Genomic DNA, 9,811 nt, shown 5'->3' on the forward strand with positions numbered 1-9,811 from the left:
TCATAAGCTGCCTCCATATCTGCCTTCTCTTTGGCGAGTCGATCATACTTCCTCTTCCAGAATCGGGAAGACTGAGGAAGTAGAGAAGTTCATGCATCATCAGGATCATCAATAACCTGATGCTCGAGAAACTCTATCAGAGCATCCTTCTCCTTGATCTGCTGAAGCAACTCTTCACGTTCACGGATCCAGGCACGTGAACGGTCCTCGTCTCTCAACTCCTCTACTCCTTGATCAGGGAGGGTTGAAGGCCCAGCCATAATCATAGGTGTAGGTCTTGGATACTCATAATGTATGAGATACTCAGATGCTCTCTTCCTAACCCAAGCGATGTAAGGCTCCAAAGCGATGCAATTTTTAGGGCCCAACTCCTTCTTTCCCTTCTTATGAATCTTGCGCCAAGCGTGAACCATCCTAGCTTTCAGGCCTTGGGGATCTTTACCCTCCTGAAAGAACACACCCTCTAACAGAATGTTCTTAGGTTTATCCTTTAGGGGGAACCCAAGCTGACGACGTGCCAAAACAGAGTTGTAGTTAATCCCACCATATGTACCAAGAAGAGGCACATTGGAGAATTCACCACAAGAGTCGATAATCTGCACACCATCATACACACGACTAAACCAAGAGATATCATCGTTAGTGAGAGACATCAGTCTCGTGGACCACGTAGACATCCCTTGTTCTCCTTGAAAGCGACCGTCTAAGGTAAGTGAGAAATAAACCACTTATACAACAGAAGCAAACAGCACACAATGGCGCCACCACCCTTTACATTCCTCATATGCAAAGAGAAATAAGCATCACCCAACAGAGTCGGAACGAGATTAAGAGCTGAGAAGATCCTAATAGCATTCACATCCACAAACTTGTCGATGTTGGGGAACAACACTAACCCATAGATGAGAAGTACAAACATGGCTTCAAAGGCGTCCTCACTCATGGCCTTCCCATACATAGTAGCTTGAGCAATGAGGAACTCAAAAGGGAGACCTTGAATTCCACCTTTGGTAGTCATATGAGCACCAATCAGAGATTCATCTATGTGCAACATGTCTGTTATCTCTTGAGAAGTAGGAATACCCTCCAAGCCACTGAACGGCACCTGATCCAGGATAGGTATACCCACAAGATAAGCATACTCCTCAAGGGTAGGCAGAAGTTGGAAATCCGGAAAAGTGAAGCAATGATACAAAGGATCATAAAACTGCACCAATACACTCATCAATCCTTCATCCACTTGAGTAGTCAGAAGAGGAAGAAGCTTCCCAAAACGAGCCTTGAAACCCAAGGGATCTAGTACATAGGATGTTAAATTCCTTAACTCTTTCAAGTCTGGTCGCCTGAAACTGTACTTCTTTGTATTCCTTCTTTTTCTTTCCATGTCTGAAATTTTTTCAAATAAACTCCTTAAGTTCCTTGAAAATTTTCTTATTATTTTGATGATATGGATGCAAATGGGTGCATGAATGCAACAATCACACTCAAGGATCAAGCAAAGCACACCAAACAAAGGTCATGGGATGGATCATATAATCCTTAATATCAATCATCCATTTTGGTGGATTATGGTTTACACCTTATCAACACCCAAGTTCCATTGATATTAAGGATATATGAACGGATCAACCATGAATCAAGGGTTTGTTGCAAGTCACGAGCATGGGGTTTTGGTTAAGAACCACCCAAAGGGAATGTACTAGGGTTTAAACCTGCCAAGCATGTTCTACAAGAGGTTTCCATAGTCATCATCCCATCTTTCAGATATTATCGGAGAAACGAATACTCGTATTCCAAAAATATTCTTAAGAGAGACTCTTATGAGTGTAGTGTCGCGTAACAATCATATCAAATCTTACACTTGAACGAATTTCGCACTACATCCTAAGAATAGACCAAGATGGGTTTGGTAAACTAAGGTCCTTGGCTTGTAAGATCTATATTGGAAAGAGTAATGTCCAACCACAACTTACTTGTGTGACATTATTGATCCCAACATGACCTCCACCAAGTGAATGGACTTGCAAGTCAACTTGCTAAGGAATAACTCCACACAAGTCAACAAGACTATGCCATTCTCCTATCCTAAGTGCACTCGAGTTCGGGTATAGAACTCGTCTCACAAAGATCACCAAGCATACAAGGAATTAATATTCAAGCAATTCAATCATTACATATAATACAGTAATCCCAAATTGCACGAAAATATGTCACAAGACAAATATACAATACAATACAACAAATATGAAAAGTAGGCAAAACCCACTAGGCAAATGTTCCCCAGCAGAGTTGCCACTTTTCTGTAGCGGGGTATTCGTTACCATTAGAAATATTGACTAAATCCAAGGTAAATCATACAAGTCGAGTCGCCACCGCACTTCTATTTATCCAAAGGAATGGTTAGAAAGCGAACAAAAACCTAAAAGTTTTAACAAAAACTAGTAAAAGAAACAGAGATCTGGGTAAGGGGGTTGGTTATGCAATGGGAAGGTGTTAGGCACCCAAAACATCCTAGGTACTCCTAGGGAGCCCTTTTCACATTTGTTGTAAAGGTTGGTATGTTGTGAAAAAATTTATTTGTGCAAACATGATTGAAGGGATGAGAAAAGAATATACAAGTTTATTTACATTTTGTGTTTGAATGGATTAACCCATTGCCTACGTACCATCTTAAAAAAGATTAGGATCAAAACCTCGTAGTTCAGGATAAAAATCTCAAAATGAATGAGTGGATTTATTGGTCCAAAAGCCTTAAGGTCTTTTGTTATCAAAGGGAGAAAACTCAACCTAAAACCACAAGTCCACCATGTGAGGATAGCTTCAACATGCTAGTGAGGGGTTAACCCTATAATAAGCATGGAAGACTCATTGTCCATCACTAAGGACAAAGGTGAGTATTACATCTACCACAAAGATAACTCAAACCTAATAGCTAAAGGTTATGGAAAAAATTGATTAAGAAGTGGCCATTGGAACCACAAAAGAAATTTGAATTGGTTATGTTTACCAATTAGAAGTATGTACAAAAATGCTCAAAGTGGATTAAAAGGTTCAATTCAAAATAAGTGTTATGAAAAGAAGGTTTGAAAATCAAAAGCATAAGGCTTAGGTTTCTAATGTTGAAAACAAGTGAAATGTTTGCACAAATTTTTTTGGCTTGGGTTAGAGTGGAGAGAAGAAGAAGAATGGCTAAGTCCTAAGTGAAACAAAAAGGTGAGGGATAAGAAATGAAACCACACTAGGAGTTCCTCTCTTGAGATCATATTGATGATCCAAGTAGCTCCCATCCTCTGGAATAAGCAATCACAAGCAAATATTTCAAGCAATCAAACACACAGATCATGCTTCTAGGAATCCTCCAATGGCTTTTGTATCTCTCACTTTGGATGCTCATGGTAATGGTTCCTCAAAGTGACATCAAGGTTGGAATTCCCTAGCACAAGAAAACACACATCAAAAAGTTCTATAAACAAATCAAAGAATGGACAAGAGGGAGTTTTAGAAGATAGTCCTTTCAAAGTTCTCTTCAATTTTTATAGCACTCTAAAGGCAGGAGGCCTAGTTGCTCTTTGACATTTAAGCACTCTAAAGGCATGAGGCCTAGTTGCTCTTCAAATTCCATTTGCTTGGGTAGGGTCCTAAATTCTAAGTCCATATTGTCCAATTCTTGGTATGTGGTCACAACAAACAGACAACCACAAGCACAAAAGATATATTCACAATTATAAACCCAAGTGGGCAAAAGGCAAATGGCATTAACATAAACATGTGCTCCAATGAGCAAAGGAAAAAGCAAATGAATAATATGTGCAAGAATTGTAAATTGCATAAAAGTAAATTGCTGATCGCTCGACTTTATGAGTCGAGTTTGGGGTACAAACTGCAAGTGCACAGTTCTATCGCGTAGTTTTAAAAGATATCGATCCCACAGGGACTTATGAATAGATATACCGTTATCTAAGGTTACTACGTAAAGCTAAGGTGAATAATGGTTGATTGTTTGGGGGCGAAGCTAAAAACTAAACTAAGATCTAGATTAAATATTAATAAAGCGGATATCGGTATGTAGTTCGTCGTAATTAGGGAATCAATTCTTTGTCGGTTTCTTGGTTTTAAAATAAATCGTTTCAGTTAACTTTACTGATTAAAGGTTTTATCTCAAACTCTCGCTCTGTTGAATAAACCATGATTTTATGTTAATGTAGCTGTCACTTATAATTAAGTCAAAAACCACTTTTTGAAAGCAATAAAGTTGCAGAAACTCTTTTTAAGAAAACACTGACCGTTTTAAACACCCTTATCTCAAACTCTCGCTCTGTTGACTTAGGTTATACAATTAAACCCGAATGCTTAACTCTCGTCCTCACATTCAATCTTTAAGAATACTTTTTGGAAAAGGTCAGAATTTAATTAACTCTAAAACTTGCTCTCGCCCTGATCTAGAATTAATGCCTAATTTACACTGTCCAGTTAAAACCTCAAACTCTCGCTCTATTGATTTTAACTTCTTTATGTCTTTTACTTTTGTAAAAAAATCTTGTTATTAAACCTGTAAATTGAGACCGTAAAAAGATTGATTTTAATTTTAAGTTTAATTAGACCGACTTAGTCTTGATCCCTTATTCCGCTTACTTTACATATCGATATCTGGGCGAATTAGCCAGACATGCTAAACAAACAAAAATACATATCATGCATAAACAGACTCATCCCAGGCAGATAATATAAATAATTAATAAAACAAAGCATTAAATAATGATTAAAGAACCTGAATGCGTTAAACAATAGTCTTGAACACTCCACCACAAGCCGGTAGGATTTGTTCTCGGATTCTTCAATTAAACAATAACTTAAACCAAGGAAAAATAAAAAACTAGATTCTAATGTAAGGTTAGATCCGGTAAAAGTTGCACAATAGTTTCCGGTGTAGAAACTATTGTGCGAAAAGAATTAATTGAATGCTAGAAAAGAAAATAGAATTGCAAAAAGGTAAAACAATAAAAATTCTGCAAAGTAATACTATAAAAAATAGAAGCCTAAACTGCTGGAAGAAGAAAAAAATGAGAAAACGGCAAAAGGCGTGGAAAATCTCCGAACCCAGAGCTTTCCCCATTAGCTGCTATTTATACTGCTACTTGTGTAACGGCTTTCCAAGGGTTTCCGTATGCGCGGTCTTTTCGTTCCGAGGGTCAAGCGTGGAAATAGCTTTCAACGTGGTCAGTTGAGTTCCTAGTGCCAAAAATATAGGGGAATGGTGTGACGTCCGTCACACCATGTGTGACGCTCGTCACAGGAGTGTGCTTAGTGTGACGCTCGTCACAACCTTTGTGACGCCGTCACAGGTACAACGTGCGCTTTCTTTGGGCTGGGCTTGGTCTTTGTTATTTGTTTCCTTTTTATTCCTTTTTACACCTCCTTTTCTTTCCTTTTTCACTTTTGCTTCAAAATGGATACCTGACATAAATAGAAAGGAAATACCGCATAATATCTGATAAAATGAGATAAATTAAAGTAAATGATAATATAATCTAATTGAATTAAGTTCTAAAATGTGATATAATTTCATGTTATCAAACTCCCCCATACTTAGATCTTTTCTTGTCCTCAAGCAAAATACAGTATAGAAATCGTTTTAAAAATTTAGCCAGATGAAATTTCAAAACACACATCAATTCGTAATAGGTTGCAATTGGATTTTGTTTAGAAGCAACTTGAGTTAAATCTTGATATCAACAACTACCGTCACAACCTAGATAACCCTGCCTTGTGCAAATCAGTTCAAGTACTGCTATTATAGCTATCCTGGTTCCCTTATTCTTATTTCACCCGTTTTCATTCTAGCGAAATCACATTAAGCCCTTTATCTTTTCGCGCACATAGTGGAGTAACCGGTTAGTGATTATGATCCCCCTTTTAGCTAGAAGTTCTGGTACATAAGTCGGATAACTTCGTTATTCAGTCCAATGCAAATTGCGGGGGATCGAACCGTAGTCCGCCCTACCGAGTTCAGTACCAGATACCTACTGAACCAACTCATAATGGATCTTTCATATTGTGTTTTTGTATGATCTGCAACCTTTAGATTAAATGATCTGGTAAGGATCACCTAATTTAATTAGTGCATTTCCTGATATATTATATATATATATATATATATATATATATATATATATATATATATATATATATATATATATATATATATATATATATATATATATATATATATTTTCTCGTTACTTTGGGAATCATCCACTTATATTCATCGGCTCTCCACGTAGTTTGCTATTAAGATGGTGCTGACTTCTCGTATAAACTACTTGGGGTTACTATAAAACTAAAAGTTCAAGGAATCGGTATAATAGGTACTTATCCTGATCTAACGTGTTGAGGTTCTCAGAGCGTTGTTATGGTAATGATTTTGTTTTGATTTCACTCAAGTTTTATAAAATAAGTAACCTTTATACTTATTTGGTGTGTTAAATTTTTGTTATGGCTCAAGAAAATTGAGGGGAATAGATAATACGAATTTTATTCACACTCGGGACTTAACTTAAAATAATAGTTTTTTTATTTTTTTTATTTTTATTTTTTTATTTTTTTTTTAATAATTAAAATAACAATGGAGGGAAAGGTACATACTTGAAGAAATGGAAATAGAAAGAACATGGTTTCCCCCCCATACTTAAACTAAACATTGTCCCCAATGTTTTAAGGAAATGAAATACAATATGGAAAGGGAAGAGAAACTACAACTAAGGTTGTCTTCCGCCTCTGGTTCTTGGACCTGGTGATCTCTGACGTAAGTCTAAGTTGTCGAACCTGCTGAACAACTCAGTAAACCGCTGGTCGGTTATGGCATTTCTAGCATCCTGTTGTTGTTGCATTTGATGCATTATCTGCATCATCTCGACATTCTATGCCTGCATACCCTCAATAGCATCCATGATGTCGTCGTTGGTTGTAGGCCTTCTTTGTCGACGACGTTGGGAGGAGGAGCCAGTTGCATTGCCGGAAGGGTTGAGCGGGACTGACTGTTGTGTAGGCGGATGATCACCTTGCTCCATTGCTTCAAACTCGTCTGTGTGCGGGTTTGTTTGTGAAGGCTCGGTGGCTTCGGGAGCGTTTAGATCATAGAGGTGGCGGTCGGGGTTTGTGACATCAGTTAGGGCGATATTTGGTAGAACAACGCTTGGGACTGCCTGGTTGTTCACCATAAGATAATATCCTCCGCCTACTCTGTTCTTAATCAGGCGGCTGGATCGACAGTAGCTGATATCCAAAGATAGGGGAGGTAGAGATTCTAAAGTTTGGAGTTTATCCTCTAGGTTTAGGCCAAGTGCTATGGTGGTGATTAATCCACCAATTATAAAAGGTTGTCGGCCTCTAGCACATAAGGTGCGGATGTGATGAAATAGAAAGGAGGCGGCGTTTACCTGAGTATCTGGTTCGAAGACGCACTGGAGGAAGAATAGCTCCTTTGAGTTGACCTTGCTGTTGTTTGGTCTTCCAAAAACTGTGTTTTGCAAGATGCGGGTAAAGTACCGGATAATGGGGTTATGTATATGGGAGAGAAGGAGCTCTTCCCAGTTGTAGGTATCTATACCGGAAATTTTCTTAAAAAGGCCGAAAACGCCAACTGTGTTCCAGTTTGAGTTTGGAGGGATTCTGGGGTGTAGCAGACCTTCTATGGGAAATTGTAGCATGGTACTCAATTGGTTTTGGGTTAAGGAGTACTCGGTGTTAAACATACGGAAGGTTGCGGTACCGGTTAAAAATTCGTCTTCACCGGCGGGAGTGGTGTAGTCGTATGAACTTAAGAATTCTAAGGTTAGGGATGGGTAGGTGGGTTGATTATGAGTGCAAAGGAAGGTTAAGTTGGCTTGACGGAGCATCCATTCGATACCTTGGAGTAAGCCTAATTGTTGTAAACAAGTTAAATCGGGGTACCTGGTGGAAACGACGCCTCGCTGTTGGAAACGCTCGAATTACTCCCTTTGATAATTTTCATCTTCGGATCGGAAGATGATATTTCCAAAATTCTGATTTCCCGCCATTGTGATGAATGAATTTTTGAAGGGGTGATTTGGAAAGAAAAGAAATGTATTTGATAGGAGAGAATGGTTTGTGGTGAATGAAGGAAGTTGGAAAGAAGAAGTGGTTGAAAAGTAATTAAGTGTGGTTGAATGGAAATTAATGGGGAAGGTAAAAAGTAAAAAGGTGTAACGTTCGTCTCCAACGGCTCCTTAACGTTCACTAGTCTGAAGGGTGTTACGCTCGTCACAGGGGTGTGACGTTCGTAACTGGCACTTGGTGTGCCGTCCGTTATGGATTTGTGTGACGCTCGTCACACATTCCATTTTGGCAAGGCTTCAGTAGCGTTTCACAGAATCACTTTGGTAAAGGATTTAATTTTTGTTATTTATTTTGTTTTGTTTGCTTATGATTGGTTTATTCTGCAATTTAATTTATTGTGCACGCTTAATCTGCTTTGTATAATAATAATTCATAGGTAGCAACAGTAGAGCATGATAGCTATTGCATAATAAAATTAAATAAACAACTTCAATAAAATGATCATAATGTAATACAGGAAAGGAAAACAATGAAATGAAAGAGAAATAAATGTGAACATGAATTCAAATAACATTAATAAATAATCTAACTTAAAACTAAATAACTTAGAAAAATAACTAAATTCTATCCCTCTGTACGATCTCTGGCCGGAGGAGCAAAAGAGTTAACATGATGTAGCAACTCGTGAAACTGATTCGTCATACTGCTCATGTATCCTAGAACTTCGTGTCTCATGTTAGTAAATTCTCCTCTGAGGGCGTCTTGTTCTGACATCAAAGCTTCAATGGCGGTGTTATAATCAGTTCCGGGCATATGATGCCGGAGGTCGGATATGGCTGATTCTTCGGTCTGAACAGGCTGAGGAGGAGGGTCAATCTCATAATACCCGGATGGTGTCTGAGGGTCAGATTCAGCATGAGGGATCTGGTCATCATAAGTCTCATAGTCATCACAAATCTCATAATCCTGGATGGATTCAGTGGATCTAGCAGGAGAGGGAGTTTCGTTCAGGTTGTAGAGCCAGTTACTGCGGTTATGAACACTAGTCCTAGGATCAGGCATGGTGAATAGGCAAAGAACTTGGTTATTAATTATAAGCTCAAACTCATCAGTCCCAAGGTTTGCTATAAACATAGTGTTGAAGAGGAAGGGTATACTCATAGTAGTAATGCCACAAAAAGGGCTCAGGTCAAGCATAGGCTGACGTAATCCAATAGCATTACCTATCATAGTTATCAAACCGCCTATTCTAATGGGTGCTCGCTCATCCTGGATAAGGTGGTCCAAATTAGCTAACATAAAAGTGGCACCGTTTACTGGACGGTTCTGGGAAGCACAAAATATGATGAAGAGTTCATCACGTGAAACTGAAGTACTATTTGGCTTCTTCCCAAATAAAGTGTGGGTCAGGATCTTATGGAAATAGCGAAAGGCCGGGTTGTGTATGTTTCCAGAGAGAAACTCATGTTCTTCGGGCTCATCATTTCCAGTCAGCTTACCCCAAAAGTGTTCAAGTTCTCTATGTTCAAAAAGTTCTTCCTGGCTTACTGTGAATGTGTCAAAGGAGGTAGGAAAACCCAAAAGATTGGTAAAGTCTCTAATATTAAATTGGTACTCCATATTGAACATTCTGAACTGGATAAAACCTCTGCTAATTCCTTTTCCATGGCTGGGTAGATAGATTAATGAGCTAAGGAATTCTAGTGTGAGCCTCCGGTAGGTGGTGAAATGTCTC

This window comes from Lathyrus oleraceus, chromosome 7 (assembly GCF_024323335.1).
Source record: "Lathyrus oleraceus cultivar Zhongwan6 chromosome 7, CAAS_Psat_ZW6_1.0, whole genome shotgun sequence".
NCBI lineage: Eukaryota > Viridiplantae > Streptophyta > Magnoliopsida > Fabales > Fabaceae > Lathyrus > Lathyrus oleraceus.